Here is an 18,319-nt window from a genome sequence, read left to right as displayed (position 1 = left end):
GCAGGAGAAGCTATATTAAAGCAGACTTCAAAGTAAGGAAAGTTATCAAGGATAATAAAAGGCATTACATAATGATAAAAGGGTCAATTATCCAAGAAGACCTAACCATTCTTACAACAGAGCAACCAACTACATAAGGCAAAAACTGATAGAAATGCAAGGAGAAATATATGAACCCACTATCATAGTGGGCAACTTCCACACATCCTTCTCAAAAATAGACAGATTCAGCAGGCAGAAAATCAGTAAGGACATAATTGAACTCAACTACACCATCAATCAACTGGATATAGTTAACATCTATAGACTACTTCATCCAAAAATAGCAGAATACACATTTTTCTCAGGTCAGATGGAACATTCACCAATATTCCACATTCTAGGCCATAAAACACACCTTCACAAGTTTAAAAGAATAGAAATCATACAATATCTGCTCTCAGACCACAATGAAATGAAACTAGAAATCACTAACAGAAAGATAACTGGAAAATCCCAAAATACATGGAGATTAAACAACACACTTCTAAATAACAGATGGGTCAAGGAAGAAATCTCAAGAGAAATAAAAAATATTTTGAACTAAATGAAAATGAAAACAAACTTATAAGAACTTGTGGGATGCTGTGAAAGCAGTGTTTGGGGGGAATTTATAATATTGATTGCATATATTAGAAGAGAAGAAAGATCTAAAATCAATAATCTACCTTTTCACCTTAGGGAACTAGAAAAAGAAAAGCAAATTAAATCCAAAGTAAGCAGAATAAAAGAAATAATAAATATTAAAGAAGAAATCAGTAAAATTGAAAATAGGAAATCAATAGAGAAGCTCAATGAAATCAAAAGCTGGTTCTTTGAAAAGATCAATAAAATTGATAAGCCTCTAGTCAGGCTAACTAACAAAAAGCGAGAACAGACACAAATCTCTAATATCAGAAATGAAAGAGCTTGGAGGAAGTCAAGATGGCGGTGTAGGCAGACTCTGAACTCACCTCCTCCCGCAGACACAGCCAATTTACAACTACCCGTGGAAAAATTACCCCTGAGACAGAACTGAAAACTGGATAAGAGGAACTCCTGCAACAAAGGACAATCCTAATTGAGGTGGAAGAGGCAGAAACTCCCATCTGGAGAGGAAAAACGCCACCTTCACAAGCCACCAGCGTCACAGCCGGCCAGGAGCAGCCCACAGGTACGCAGCCCTCCCTGGAGGAGCAGGGCCCTGAGCTGGGCAGCGCCCCCACTGTGGGCATTTTGTGGACCCAGCACAATTGAGACAAGTGGCATAATATCTGACTTTGCCTGCTACTAAAACATTGGGGAGTACCCCCAGAAAAGCTGGTTCACAAAGAAATGAAAACCGGCTCCTGGGGGGCCCACACGCAAACTCACCCATTTCAGAAAGCAACCTAAGATCACCGGAAAGAAAGGTGCACAGTGCTTTGGTGAAAAGAGACTCACCTAATAGGCCCTAAGTGCATCTCGGTGAGAGGTGAGACCTCTCCAGGGACTGGGACATTGGCAGTGGCCATTGTTGTGGCCTGGTGTGGGCGTGCTGACACAGACGCCATTGGAGTTGTCCCTGAGGCCTGCTAGCTCAGGTCTGCCCCACCCACTAGAGCACCGATTTAATCCAGCTCAGCCAGGGCAGGCAGCCCACCCTAGAGACTGGCCCCACCCAACAACAAGCCCTCAGGCAACTTGTGGGCCTGCATAGATTGGTGACTGGATTCTCTGCTGCCTGGCAACTGAGCCGACTTCAGTGGGGCAAGGTGTGCACAAGGAGCCGGTGGAGAGTGTGGGATGGTGATGGAGTGTGTGGGCTCCCGCCGTGGAGAGGCTGGGTCCGCTTCGGGAGGTCGGGGCATGCACAAGAGGCAGGACTGTGTTGAATGTGTGTGTGGACCGGTGGGCAGCAGGGCTTGTCAGCTGCAGAAGACTTGTGCTTCTCAAAGACCCACATAGGGGGTTTGCCCCACCTTTCAAAGCCTGAAGCAATTGGGTGCTCCTGTGCCTGAGGCCAGCCCCACCCAGCTGCAATCCTCAGAGAGCTGACAAGAGACCTAAAGGCTGGAGGCTTATAGCAATTGTAAGGCCTGAGCCTAACAACATGCCACGCTGGGGACCTACTCACTTAAAAGAAATACTGCAACACAAATGTGGTATTAGAACTTGCAGCCAACTGTGCTGGGGCTACCCACACCTGATAAAGAGACTGAAGGGTCCACAACAACTACAAGCAGCTGAGCATTACAACAAATGGCCAGGAGCATAACTCGGCCTCCTTGGGCACCTACAGGGAGAGCAAACAGGCCACAACAGAAGGACAGACGTAGCCCACATAGGGGTCACCCCTGGAATATTGAGAACTAAGGGAAGCACACTGCAGGCCTCCTAAGCCATCACTTACATAAGGTCACCTATCCAAGAGCAGGAGACGCAGCTGACCTACCTAATACGTAGACACAAGCACAGGGAAAGAGGCAAAATGAGGAGGCAAAGGAATACATTCCAAGTAAGGGAACAGGACAAAACCCCAGAAAAGGAACTAAGTGAAACAGAAATGAGCAACCTACCAGACAGAGAGTTCAAACAAAGAGTGTTAAGGATGCTCACTGATCTGGGGAGAAGAATAGATGAATTCAGTGAGAATGTCAACAAAGAAATGGAAGATATAAAAAAGAACCAATCAGAAATGAAGAATACAATACTGGAAATGAAAAAATCACTAGAGGGACTCAAAAGCAGAGTAGAGGATACAGAAGAACGGATCTGTGAGCTGGACGAAAGACTAGAAGATATTACCCAAGCTGAATAGGTAAAAGAGAAAAGAATTAAAAAGAGTGAGGACAGTCTAAGGGACCTCTGGGACAACATCAAGCACACTAACAAGCGTTTTATAGGTGTCCCAGAAGGAGAAGAGCGAGACAAGGGGGCAGAGAATCTATTTCAAGAAATAATAGATGAAAACTTCCCTAACCTAAAGAAGGAAACAGACATCCAGGTACAGGAATCACAGAGAGCCCCAAACAAGATACACCCAAAGAGGCCCACACCAAGACACATCATAATCAAAATGTCCAGAATTAAAGATAAAGAGAGAATCCTAAAAGCCGCAAGAGAAAGTCAAGTTACATACACAGGAAACCCCATAAGGCTATCACCTGACTTCTCAGCAGAAACCTTACAGGCTAGAAGAGAGTGGCACGATATATTTAAAGTGCTAAAAGGAAAAAACTTACAGCCAAGAATACTCTACCCAGCAAGGTTATCATTCAAAATGGAAGGAGAGATCAAAAATTTCCCAGACAAGCAAAAATTAATGGAGTTTGTCACCAAGAAACCAGTGCTACTAGAAATGTTAAAGGGACTGATTTAAGGGGAAAAGAGAAGACCACAAATAGGAAAAATTATCTATTTCCATGATAAGAGGGTAATGGATACAAATGCACAAAGAAGAGGTTAGATATGATATCAAAAACATAAAAGGAGGGAGGAGGGGAGTTAAAGAGTGGAGCTTTCAGACAGAGGTCAAACTAAAGAGACCATCGATTCTGTATAGAAGAATAAAGGAACAGAAAAGGACTACTAAAACACTGAGAATAACAAAGTGAAAAAAATGGCAGTAAGTACATACTTATTAATAGCTACTTTTTAAACATAAATGGACTAAATGCTCCAATTAAAAGGCATAGAGTGGCTGATTGGAGAAAAAAACAAGACCCATATATGTGCTGCATACAAGTGACACACTTCAGACCTAAAGACACTCACAAACTGAAAGTGAAGGGATGGAAAAAGATACTCCACACAAATGGCAATGAAAAGAAAGCGGGGGAGCAGTACACATATCAGACAAAATAGACTTTAAAACAAAAACTGTAAAAAGAGACAAAGAAGGGCATTACATAATGATCAAGGGAACAATCCAACAAGAGGATATAACACTTGTAAATATCTACGCACCCAATGTAGGTGCACCTAAATATGTAAAGCAAATATTAACAGACATAAAAACAGAAATAGACAGTAACACAATAATAGTAGGGGACTTTAACACTCCACTTACACCAATGGATAGATCATCCAAACAGAAGATCAATAAGGAAACATTGGCCTTAAATGACACACTAGAACAGCTGGACCTAGTAGATATATACAGAGCATTCCATCCAAAAACCGAGGAATACACGTTCTTTTCAAATGCACATGGAACATTCTCCAGGATTGATCACATATTAGGCCACAAAACAAGTCTCCATAAATTTAAGAAGATTGAAATAATGTCAAGCACCTTTCTGACCACAATGGTATGAAACTAGAAATCAACTATAGGAAGAAAATCAGAAAAGCCACAAATACGTGGAGATTAAACAAAATGCGACTGAACAACGACTGGGTCAACGAAGAAATCAAAAAATACCTGGAGACAAATGAAAATGAAAATACGACATGCCAGAATTTATGGGATACAGCAAAAGTGGTTCTAAGAGGGAAGTTTATAGCAATATAGGCCTATCTCAACAAACAAGAAAAATCTCAAATAAACAATGTAACAATGCACCTAAAGGAACTGTAAAAAGAAGAACAAACAAAGCCCAAAATCAGTACAAGAAGGGAAATAATAAAAATCAGAGCAGAAATAAATGAAATAAGGACCAAAAAAACAATAGAAAAAATTAATAAAACCAAGAGCTGGTTCTTTGAAAAGATCAACAAAATTGACAAACCTTTAGCTAGACTCACCAAGAAAAAAAGAGAGAAGGCACAAATAAGTAAAATCAGAAATGAAAGAGGAGAAATTACAACAGACACCTCAGAAATACAAAAGATTATAAGAGAATACTATGAAAAGCTATATGCCAACCAATTCGACAATCTGGAAGAAATGGATAAATTCTTAGAATCATACAACCTTCCAAAACTGGATCAAGAAGAAGTAGAGAATTTGAATAGACCAATCACCAGTAAGGAGATTGAAACAGTAATCAAAAACCTCCCCAAAAATAAAAGTCCAGGCAGACGGCTTCCCTGGCGAATTCTACCAAACATTCAAAGAAGACATAATACCTATCCTTCTCAAACTCTTCCAAAAAATTGAGGAGGGGGGGAAGCTCCCTAACTCATTCTACGATGCTGACATTACCCTGATACCAAAAGCAGACAAGGACAACACACACAAAAAAGAAAATTACAGGCCAATATCACTGATGAACATCGATGCAAAAATCCTCAACAAAATACTAGCAAATCGCATACAACAACACGTTAAAAGAATGTACACCATGATCAAGTGGGATTTATTCCAGATATACAGGGATGGTTCAACATTCGCAAATCATCAACATAATACACCACATTAATAAAATGAAGAATGAAAATCACATGATCATCTCAATAGATGCAGAGAAAGCATTTGACAAGATACAACGTCCATTTATGATAAAAACTCTGAATAAAATGGGTATAGAAGGAAAGTACCTCAACATAATAAAGGCCATATATGAGAAACCAACAGCTAATATCATCCTCAATGGTGAATTACTGAAACCTATCCCTCTAAGAACAGGAACCAGACAAGGATGCCCACTGTCATCACTCCTATTTAACATAGTACTAGAAGTCCGAGTCAGAGCAATCAGGCAAGTGAAAGAAATAAAAGGGATCCAAATTGGAAAGGAAGAAGTGAAACTCACTATTTGCAGATGACATGATTTTATATACAGAAAACCCTAAAGAATCCACCAGGAAACTTTTAGAAGTAATAAACGAATATGGTGAAGTTGCTGGATACAAAATCAACATACAAAAATCAGTTGCATTTCTGCACACTAACAATGAAGTAGCAGAAAGAGAAATTGAGAATACAATCCCATTTACAATTGCAACAAAAAGAATAAAATACCTAGGAATAAACTTAACCAAAGAAGTGAAAGAGCTATACACTGAAAACTATAAAACATTGCTGAAAGAAATTGAAGAAGACACAAAGAAATGGAAAGATATTCCGTGCTCTTGGATTGGAAGAATTAACATAGTTAAGATGTCCATACTTCCTAAAGCCATCTATAGATTCAATGCAATCCCTATCAAAGTTCCAACAACATTTTTCACAGAAGTAGAACAAAGAATCCTAAAATTTATATGGAACAACAAAAGACCCCGAATAGGTAAAAGAATCCTGAGAAAAAAGAACAAAGCTGGAGGTATCACACTCCCTGATTTCAAAATATACTACAAAGCTATAGTAACCAAAACAGCATGGTACTGGCACAAAAACAGACACACAGATCAATGGAATAGAATCCAAAGCCCAGAAATAAACTCACACATCTATGGACAGCTAATCCTTGACAAAGGAGCCAAGAACATACAATGGAGAAAAGAAAGTCTCTTCAACAAATGGTGTTGGGAAAACTGGATAGCCATATGCAAAAAAATGAAAGTAGACCCTTACGTTACACCATACACAAAAATTAACTCCAAATGGATTAAAGACTTGAATGTAAGACCTGAAACTACGAAACTTCTAGAAGAAAACATAGGCAGTACGCTCTTCGACATCGGTCTTAGCAACATATTTTCAAGCACCATGTCTGACCGGGCAAGAGAAACAATAGAAAAAATAAACAAATGGGACTACATCAAACTAAAAAGCTTCTGCACAGCAAAGGAAACCATCAACAAAACGAAAAGACAACCTAACAATTGGGAGAAGATATTTGCAAACCATACATCTGATAAGGGCTTAATCTCCAAAATAGATAAAGAACTCATGCATCTCAACAACAAAAAAACTAACAACCCAATTAAAAAATGGTCAAAAGACCTGAACAGACATTTCTCCAAAGAAGATATACAGATGGCCAACAGGCACATGAAAAGATGTTCAAAATCATTAACTATCAGGGAAATGCAAATCAAAACTACAATGAGATATCACCTCACGCCCGTCAGAATGGCTATAATTAACATGATAGGAAATAACATGTGTTGGAGAGGATGTGGAGAGAAGGGAACTCTCATACACTGCTGGTGGGAGTGCAAACTGGTGCAGCCACTATGGAAAACAGTATGGAGATTCCTCAAAAAGTCAAGGATAGAACTACCATATGATTCAGCTATTCCACTGTTGGGTATTTATCCAAAGAACTTGAAAACACGAATGCGTAAAGATACATGCACCCCTGTGTTCATTGCAGCATTATTCACAATAGCCAAGACTTGGAAGCAACCTAAGTGCCCATCAAGGGACGAATGGATAAAGAAGATGTGGTATGTATACACAATGGAATACTACTCAGCCATAAGAAACGATGAAATCCAGCCATTTGTGACAACATGGATGGACATTTTGGGTACTATGCAAAGTGAAATAAGTCAGAGGGAGAAGGTCAAATACTGTATGATTTCCTTCATTAAGTAGTAGATAATAACAACAATAAACAAACACATAAAGACAGAGATTAGATTGGTGGTTACCAGAGGGGAGGGGGAGGGAGGAGGGTGAAAGTGATAATTTGGCACATGTGTGTGGTGATGGGTTGTAATTAGTATTTGGGTGGTGAACATGATGTAACCTATGCAGAAATAGAAGTATAATGATGTACACCTGAAATTTATACAAGGTTATAAACCAATGTTACTGCAATAAACAAAAAATTAAAAAAAAAGAAACAGGAAAAACAAAACAAACAAACAAAAAACAAAACAAAACAAAAAAAAGAAATGAAAGAGAAGATGTCACTACAGATAGCAAGGAAATTAACAGGATAATAAAGGGATAATATGAACATCTCTGTGCCCACAAATTTGAGAACCTAGTTGAAATGGATCAGTTCCTTGAAAGATACAACCTGTCAATACTCACACAAAAAGAAATAGATGATCTGAACAAGCCTATAACTATTAAAGAAATGGCGTCAATCATTAATAACATTCCACAACAGAAAGCACCACACCCAGATGGGTTCACTGGTGAATTCTACCAAACTTTTTTTTTTGTTTGTTTGTTTGTTTGTTTGTTTGTGAGGAGATCAGCCCTGAGCTAACATCCGCCAATCCTCCTCTTTTTTTTGCTGAGGAAGACGGCCCTGGGCTAACATCGGTGCCCGTCTTCCTCCACTTTATATGGGACGCCGCCACAGCATGGCTTACCAAGCAGTGCGTCGGTGCGCGCCCGGGATCCGAACCAGCGAACCCCGGGCCCCCGCAGCGGAGCGCGCGCACTTAACCGCTTGCGCCACCGGGCCGGCCCCTCTACCAAACTTTTAAGGAAGAAATTATACCAATTCTCTACAATCCCTTTCAGAGGATAGAAGCAGAAGGAATACTTCCTAACTCATTATATGAGGCCAGTTTTATCCTAATACCAAAAGCACACAGAAACATTACAAGAAAAGAAAACTATAGATCAATATCTTTCATGAACATAGATGCAAAAATCCTCAACAAAATATTAGCAAATCAAATCCAAAAAAGTATAAAAAGAATTATAACCATGACCAAGTGGGTTTTATCCCAGATATGCAAGGGTGGTTCAACATTTGAAAATCAATTAATGCGATCTATCACATCAACAGACTAAAAAAGAAAAATCACATAATCATATCCATAGATGCAGAAAAAGCATTTGATAAAATCCAACATTGATTAATGATAAAAACTCTCAGTAAACTGGGAATAGGGGGGACATTCTCAACTTAATAAAGACTATCTACAAACAACCCACAGCCAACATCCTTCTTAATGGTGAGAACTCTGAAGCTTTCCCACTAAGATCAGGTACAAGGCAAGGATGTCCACTCTTATCTCTCCTTTTCAACATTGTTCTAGAAGTGCTTTCTAATTCAATAATAAGGCAAGAAAAGGAAATAAAAGGTATACAAATTGGGAAAGTAGACATAAACCTGACTTTATTCATAGGAAATAGTGCTTGACTGGAAGTAGGAAGATGTGGATTCAAAGCTTTGTCCTGAAACTTAATCTCCACATGACTTTGAGCAAGACTCTCAAGCCTATTTCACCACCTGTAAAATGGGGTAATACAATCCTTAGAGATTTTTCTTAAGGACTGAAATAAGTTATTGTGCTTGCAGGCCTTTAAGTGAGTACAGGCTTATGAACTTATCAATCAATGTTAGGTGAGCCTGAATCTGAGAGTGTTTATGAATGATACAGGTCATTCAGCGTGACATAGCCAGTAAGGAAGAGGCTCTCCTTGTAAACTTAATCTGTGTTTTCCTATGACAAGGACTTTTTTTTTTTAAATTGAAAGAATAAAATTTCTCTCTCCTAGTACAACCTTTTGCCTTTCCCCCCTATGACTTCTGGTCTTTGACCAAAATATCACCAGAAATGGTTCTAATTTGTGTGACAAAAAGAAAAAGAACAGGAAATTTGGTATTAGCCAGGTCTGGATTTTAACTCCACACCTGGCACCTGTCAGCTCTGTCACCATTAATTGATTTGAAGCTCCTCATTTGTAAGATAAATATCTACATTGAAAATTTGCTTTGAGATTAAATGAGAAATGGTGAATAAAACAACATGGTTCAAATACATTGAACAATAACAGTAATTCTGCTATTATAATAATTTTTTTATTAATATTATTTTCAAGTTCTTGAGTTTATTTATGTACTACTACATTTTTCTTTGTTGTTAGTGATGTCAAGTTGATTTCAGCTCCTAGTGACCCTGTAGACAGTAGAGTGGAACCCTGCCCAGTCTTTCTGTGCCATCCTCTCACCTTCCAGCACTGTATCAGACAATGCTCCACTGCTATCCACAGGGTTTTCATGGCCAATTTTTTGGAAGTGGGTGGCCAGGTCCTTCTTTCTAGTCTGTCTTAGTCTGGAAGCTCTGCTGAAACCTGTCCACCATGGGTGACCCTGCTGGTATTTAAAATCCCAGTGGCAGAGCTTTCAGCATCACAGCAACATGCAGATGTCACAGTATGACAACCACACAAAACAACGTTAGGAAATTTTTTTTTAAAGCATATTTATATATGTTTTAATTTTTAATATTCTAAGTATTTCAAATAACTCTTATCTTTATCTTTCACTCCAATGGTGAAAGGTGCAATTGCTAAGTAGACAATAATTGGATAGTAGGGTAGTTTATATGCATTTGCTGATGGTATTAACTTTTTATTTGTGGACCAACCATAAAATTGCTAGTTTGGAATGTTGTATCTGTCGGGGGAATCCCCCTCTGCCCTTTCCCTTAAGGTTCTTATGGCTGGCCAAATAATCAACAAGACAGGTTGGCAGGAGAAAATAATACCAAGTTTAATAACATGTATACATGGGAGAAACTCAGAAATGAGCAGCTTGTCCCTCTGTCTAAGCTGCTTGCTTAAGTATTTTAGCTAAAGGTGAGGAAGGTGTTGGGGGTAGGTAGTGGTCTGGGATTTCAGAGGGCAAGAAGACAATTCACATGGAGATAGAAATGCAAATGTTTGTCTGACAATTCTTTTCAGGGCCATCTATAGAGAATGTGACCAGGGAGAGAGAGAGTTTTTGATAAGAGGGGCTTGATGCCTTTCCTATTGTAACATCTATTTTACATTATCATTACAGCCATCATGATAATAACGCCTTCCTGAAACAGATCTTTTGTTTTAAATTCTTTAGGCAGTTTGGGAGGGGAAACTCAAATATTCTTCCGAGTTTTCTGAGTCTTTATTGTCTTCAGCTCGAAATAATCCGCATACCAGAGTAGTGCTTCCTGGGGTAACTTTCCCTGAGCATCATCAGTTCCCTCCTCTGAAATTTCCCTAGGAGTTTCACATATTAAAAGCTGAGCTGGTGACTGTGGAGAGAGAAATTGGGTTAGTATCCAAGTGATAAGAAGTCTGCAAAGACAGAAAAGAACGCAGATTAGAATGAGGATGAACAAGCAGAAAAGAACAAATCGGAGCACATTTCCCCACACTCCATTAAACCAGTCCCCCAATCCTGGAAATAAGTCAGTCCAATAAAATGTGTGAGCTTCGTTTATCTGATGGAAAATGTCAATCTTCTCTTTGAATAGATGTAAGTTAGATACTACTTGCCCTGTTTGATTCACATAAAAGCAAATTTTTCGCCAATGATTGCACATGCTCCTCCTTGCTGGGCAGTGACTACATCCAGAGCACATCGATTTTGAAGCACCACAGAGGCTAGGCTGCTAATCTCTGACTGGAGTATGTTCAAGGTTTGCACGGTGGTGTTGAACTCTTGCTCCATTACCATAGAGAGATTTAAGATTGCCTTTTCCAACTCGTAATCTCCAAAGCTGGGGAATAGGACGCTCAAGGCTGAAAAAGAACTTGGAGTTGTGATACACAAGTGGATTTTCCACGATTTCTCGACTGGCACGTTTATGTGGTACAATCTTATGAACAAACGAACTCAAGTTTGTAATTTGGTTGGCATTTAAGGTGGAGTGTTTGGTGACAGAAGGAGCCAGGTAGCCAAGTCCACATCATCCTGACCAATTAAGTGGGAATCCTTTATACACTTTGTTGCCACATAAAATGAAAAGACCAGTGTAGTTTAAAGACAAGGTTAGAATTGAGTCTGTAGTTCCCAGGATCTGGACTGTTTCATGATCTGTGCCACTTGCACTGTTACTACCCAAACGTCTCCATTTCCCATGAGCTCCTGTCAGTCTGTGAGAACAGAACAGATTGCGGAATAGCTGGTACAGGAGGGCTGCAGTCTGATTTTGGCAGCTATAAAGCCTGGTCTTGTCACCTGACCAGGTGAGTCCAGATTTTTGATGCACCCATATATAGTCTGTGGCATTGGGCAGCTTAACCATGCGGACCGCTGCAATACCCCAGTTGTACACGGGTGGCTCGTAAGCCATCCAGAGCACTTGGTGATTTGGCAAATGTTTGTGCCAGAGGGAGTAATGGTAGAGCCACTTACGCTTCCCTTGAGAGTTCTGAAGATGCCACCTGCGGAATCAAATCACAGAGTTTGACTGCAATATTGTCTCGGTATGTCACCCAGGAAAGGTCCAGCGCCATGTTTACTTTCAATGCAGAGGGAAAAATTTTCACCTATTGCTTGTACTTGGGCAAGGGACAGTCCTTGAGCTTCTAAGGAGTCTTTCTGGGGCCCAAGTGACTCCCAGGAGAAGAAGCAGAGTGAAGTTTCCCTTGTTGCAGATACTATACTCTGTTATTCATCCATTTTCTGTACTTAGTTCACCAGGTGTTCATATCAGCAGACACAAAGACTAGTTCAGGTTCCTTTGTGCTATCTAGCTGTTGACACAACCAACAGTCAGATTGATTAGTTAGCGTGGCTAGGGCTTGGTCAACTGGCATAAGGGGGTGTTTGGTCTGTGCCCGACTTGTTGAAAAGGAGAGGGTTAGTAAAAGCAAGACACAGATTGGAAAAGAGTCCATAGCGGAGACTTAGAGAGGGGAAGAGGGACAGATAGAGACCAGCACTCTCCAGTCAGCTTTCTAATAAGTGATTAAAAAAAAAATATATATATATATCCACTAATAGTTTGTGTGTGCGTGTGAGTGTGTATATGTATAGGGAGTTTTAAAGCAAGGGGGAGAAAATGGGTCAAAGTAGGTTTTATTGATCCGTGATCTTGGGAAAAGCCATCTACTTCGTGATGTTGGCTGCCTCTGGGGCCTCGGTTTTGGCCCTCGAAATCCTTAGTTTAAGGTCACCTGTGGAGATTATCTCCCAGTTGTCTTGAGAGCGATGTTCTGGGTCTATTTTGGGGTGGCTTGCATGGATCCAGGAAGATTTTTCCTTTATTTTGATGGCAGTGCACGTCGTCAGTAAGACTTCATAAGGTCCTTTCCAACGAGGTGACAGTGCGTGTTTTCTTCTAAAGACCTTGATGTACACCCGGTCTCCTGGTCGAAAGGGGTGGCAAGTCTTGTCAGAAGGTGGGGGCCACGCCTCTTTTACCTGTTGATGATATGCTTCAAGTATACTAGTTAATTTTTGTATATAACTATTCATAGCATCAAATTGTTTACTTAAGTTCCCGTAATATTCACTTAATCCAGGAATTGAAGATTTAGAGACGCCAGTAGGCATCGGATGTCCAAAAACTATTTCAAAAGGAGTCAATCCATGCCTTCTATTTGGAGTATTTTGAATCTTCATAAGGGCCAAGGGCAGAGCTTTTGGCCATTTAAGTCCGGTTTCTTGACAGAGTTTTCCTAGAGTTCTTTTTATATCTAGATTTTTACGTTCCACTTGCCCTGATGACTGAGGAAGGTATGGGGTATGAAATTTTAATGAGTACCCCAGAGTTTTTGCAAGCAAGTGGTTTATCTCTGCTGTAAAATGAGTTCCTTGGTCTGATTCAATCCATAAAGGAACGCCAAAGTGAGGAATAACTTCAGTTATTAATTTCTTCACCACTGTTGTGGCATCTGCATGTCTGGTCGGATAGCATTCAGTCCATCCACTAAACATGCAGACAATAACCAAACAGTGAGAGTAACCTAAAGCTGAGGGCAAGTCTATAAAATCCATTTGGAGTGCCGCAACTGGCAGCGTGCGCCTGGGAGGACTTCCTGGGGCACACCGATTTCTCCCAGAAACTTGGTAAGATTTGCAAGTTGTGCACTGGGAGGTAATTTGGTCAGAAATTTGATGGATGCCAGGGCGAAACCAATTGTCTTTTAGTTCCTTAACTATTCTCCCTTTGCACATATGTCCCATTTGGTGGGAGATAAGTGCAAGCCAAAAAGTCAAAAGAAAGGGAGCTACTGGAAGTCCATTTGGCCCAATGTATAATCCACCTGATAATTGTTTGGCACCCTTTTGTATCCAATTATCTTTTTCAGATTGTGAGGCATTTGCCTGATAGTTAATAACATCAGTCAGGGATAAAGGCAGTTTTAAAAATTGGGTGGAAATAGGATAAGGGGGTCCATAGTGAGCTGCATGTTTAGCAGCTCTGTCAGCCCTGTCATTCCCTAAAGATATGACATCAGTCTCCTTAGTATGGGCTGAACAATGAACAATGGCAATTTTAGAAGGAAGGTGAATAGCTTGTAATAAGGTTGCAATTAGGTGTCCATTAGCGATAGGAGTTCCTGCAGAAGTTAAGGATCCATGGGATTTCCAAATTGTGCCAACAGCATGGCAGACTCCAAAAGCATATTTGGAGTCTGTGTAAATAGTGGCAGTTTTTCCTTTTGCTAATGTGCAGGCCCTGGTAAGAGCTATGAGTTCAGCAGCTTGGGCTGATTTTATGGTGGGCCAAGAATAGGCTTCAAGAGTTTCATGTGAGAAAACTATGGCATAATCAGTTATTATGCTTCCCCGGGAATTTCGTTTACAGGAGCCGTCACAAAACAGAAGTAAGTCTGGATTGTCTAAAGGGATGTCTGAGACATCCTCTCGTGGCTTCAAGACCATGTCTATAGTTGCAAGGCAATCATTTGGAATGGAGTGGGGCTCTCCATCATCAGGAAGGGGCAGTAAAGTAGCTGGATTTAAAGTGTTGCAATGATGTAAGATGAAGGAAGGGTTAGTTAAGAGAGCCTGCTCATAGGTGGTCTGTCGCCGTGCAGAGAGGTGTTGTGTCCTATGAACTTGCAAAACAGCTGACACAGAATGTGGGACATAGAGGTGAATGGGAGAGCCTAATGTAAGAGTACTGGCTTTATCAATCAGGGTGGCAGCTGCAGCCACCGCACGTAAGCATGGGGGCATACCTGATGCCACAGGATCTAGTTGGCATGAGAAATATGCTATAGGACGTATTTGAGAGGCAAAAGATTACCCTAGAATGCCTGCAGCAATTCCATTATTTTCATGACAGTATAGATGAAAAGGTTTGTCAAAATTAGGTAAGCCAAGAGCTGGAGGCGTGGACAAAGCTATTTTTAAGGTCTCAAAGGAGTTTAATGCCTCTGAGGGCCAGGAAATAGGCTCTGGGGCGATATCTGGGCGAAGAGAATACAGAGGTTTAGCAAGGGCTGCAAAATTAGGAATCCATTGGCGGCAGTAACCAGCAGCTCCTAGAAATTTACGTAGCTGTTTCTTTGTTTTGGGGAGATGGATGGATAAAATTGACTCAAGGCTTTTGGGGGTTAGCTTTTGAATGCCGTGAGATATCTCATGCCCTAAGTAGGTAACAGTCATTTGCACCCACTGAAGTTTAGATCTGGAGGCTTTATGGCCTCGTTCAACTAGGGCTTTCAGGAGAATGAGAGAATCTGTAAAAGCCCCCTGCTTAGTTGGATTACAGAGTAAAAGGTCATCAACATATTGAACAAGAGTGGAGCCTTGAGTAAAGACTACAGAATCCAAGTCAGCTTTAAGGACCTGGAAAAATATTGAGGGGGACTCACAATATCCCTGAGGTATTCGAGTCCATGTTAATTGTCTCCCTTTAAATGTAAATGCAAAAAGAAATTGTCAGTCAGGGTTCAATGGGATTGAAAAGAAAGCTGAGCAGAGGTCAATTACTGTAAACCAGGCTGCATCAGCAGGTATTGAGGTTAGGATGACAGCTGGATTAGGGACCACAGGATGCAGAGGAATTACAAAAGAGTTCGTGGCTCTGAGGTCTTGTACAAATCTGTAGATTTGGTTCCCGTCTGAGTCAAATTTGCCTTCCTTTTTTACTGGCAAGATTGGAGTGTTACAGGACGAGGAAGTAAAAACTAGTACACCCTGTTGCAAAAGGGAGTCTATTATGGGTTCAGTTCCTTGCTCGGCATCTCTGGAGAGCGGGTATTGGGCTACTGATGGAAACGGTTTATTTTTTTTCCAAGTAACGTGCACGGGTTCAGCACTAAGCAACAATCCTACCTCATTTGCGTGTGTAGCCCAGAGACTAATTGGGACATCCTTTAAAGACTCATCCTCCTTAGAAGGACTTAAATCAGGACGAGTTTCCATCATGGAAAGTAGGAGACTTGGGGCTTGGTCAGAAGGCAAGGAGATAAAAACACCTTTTTCATTACAATTTATAGTGGCATTGAATTTACATAACAAATCTCTGCCAAAGAGGTTTGCTGGTGAACAGTCAGAGACTAAAAAAGCATGATGAGTGTTAAGGGGGCCTAAATATATTGGAGTGGGCTTAGATCTGGGCAGTGAAATAGGCTGTCCAGAGACTCCAACAGCTTGAATAGAATCAGAGGTAACAGGTAGAGATATATCCTTTGAACGGATAGTAGAGAATGTCGCACCAGTGTCAATTAGGAAATCCAGTTCCCGATCCTCTAACTGTAGGCTCAGGGGTGTGACTGAGGATCGGCTGACCCCATCATTTGAGGGAGAAATGCCCCTCAGGTGGAGAAGAACGAGCCTTTTAGGGGTGCTGGGGCCAAGCGGGAACATTTTTTAAACTTTCCCTTCTCTTAAGAGCAGGACATGCCCTTTTCCTATGCCCTGGTTTCTTGCAATACTTGCAATTGTCCGAAGACAAATAGGGAGACCTCTGAGTGGGCTTTAGTTTACTTTCAGGGTTGAATTTTTGCTTTCCAAAAGATTCAATTTGCAAAGCAAGAAGAGTTATCTTTAATTCTCTTTTCCTTTTGCTTTCCTGCTGACAATTTTCAAAGAATTGTGTAGCAGCCTCCATTATTACACTTAATGGTTGCCCTGCCCAACCAACCATACTGTTTTGAATTTGTTTCTTTATATCAGGAAGAAAATTTCCAACAAAAGCAGAAATTAGGAGATTCCTATGCTCTGGGGCTTCCGGATTCAATGCAGTGTGTCTTTGGAAAGTCTGAATAAACCGTTCAACAAAAGCTTTAGGATGTTCCCCCTCATTCTGAGTGCATAATTCAATTTTTGACCAATGAATTTTAGGAGGAAACGCCTCTAGAATCCCTCCTATTAAACCTTGAATATCAGCCTCTAGCTGTGCCACTTCCTGGTCATCTGCAGGAGGGCCTGGGAGAGGGTCTGGCCATCTATTTCCTCTATGAGGGGGGTTTTCTCCAGGGGGCCGTCTGGCCTGTCTGATAACTACAGTGTAGTCATGGGCTGGAAGCACACCCCTTAGCAGCCAGTCAAGGTCTCTGTGGATGGGGTTATGAATAGCCACTAATCTTTCTAATTCCTCTCTAAATTTAGTAGGGTCTTCTGACAATGGAGGCAAGAGAGTTTTATAATTTAATAGACCAGCTGCTGTCCAGGGGACATGAATTCTCTGTGGTGGAGGTCCAGGATACATCCGCAATGGACACTGCATAGGAATGTCTGAAGCTGACAGAGCCTGATTACAGAGCCCTGGAAAGTAGGAGGAGTTGTAAGACACAGCAAAACGAACTTTTCTGCCTTCCCTGGGTGTTTCTACTAAATTTACTTCTTGGTTTTCAGCATTTACACAAGTAACCTGTGTGCCCCTCGCTTGGAAGTCAGGCCTAAGCACCCCCTGTAAGTCTTCAACAGTGAGAGAAGTTAAAACAGGCAGCTGAATGCCCTTCGGAGAAGTTGGAGTTCTGGGACCTAAGGGAACTGGCTGAGGAGGTGGCTGAGGAGCTAAGTCTTGAGGGGGAGGGTTTCGACCAGGGGCCCAGAGATCCAAAAGATCTTCTGGGGAGTCAGGGACAAGGAGTTGGGGATATAAGGGAGTGTAGGAGGGAGGAGAAAGGGAATTTTCAGTAAATTTACTTTTCAATCTTTGTTCTAACTCAGACTTTTGTTCTTTCATTTTGTTAAGAGATTCCCTAAGGCTAGCCATTATATTTCTCTGGGTTTTCTTTTCAATTTGATCTTCCCATAAATACCAATAAGGCAGCTGCTTGGGATGAGAGCTCTCTAAAATATTTTTCAAATATAGAAGTTTTTCCAATTCAAAAGATCCATCGTCTGGCCATTGATGAGTAGGATCTTCATTTGTGTATTTATTCCAATAGTGACTCAATCCAATAAGCCTTTTTAAGGAAAGACCCGGAGGTAACTTTCCACGCTTAGAATAAATCTTTACCATGGACACAAGAGTCGTCCCTAGGAGGGTGCAGATGATGTAGCCCCCATGATCCACAGAATTCACTCCCAAAGATATTCAGAGAAAGTGAGGACCTTCGTTGCACAGGCGGTAAGGATGGTGTACTGAAAATGGTGTCTCTGGTCGCCCACAATAGCGTGGGACGCCTCCAGTTACAGAGCCGCTAATCTGTGACACCGGGCAGGCGCTACTGGAATGGGATTTTTCCAGCACTAACAAGCAACGAAGGTTAAGATGACAAAAGCCCTTGTGGACTGGGCCCTTTATGACAAACTCCCCTGAGAGCTTGGCACAGCCAGACAAAGAGACAGTTCGGAACCCCAGTCTACTCGACTGGCCACCAAGGGACACCCCGGTAAAT

The sequence above is a fragment of the Diceros bicornis genome, chromosome 8 (assembly GCF_020826845.1).
Source record: "Diceros bicornis minor isolate mBicDic1 chromosome 8, mDicBic1.mat.cur, whole genome shotgun sequence".
Taxonomy (NCBI): domain Eukaryota; kingdom Metazoa; phylum Chordata; class Mammalia; order Perissodactyla; family Rhinocerotidae; genus Diceros; species Diceros bicornis.
This window is presented reverse-complemented; position numbering follows the sequence as displayed.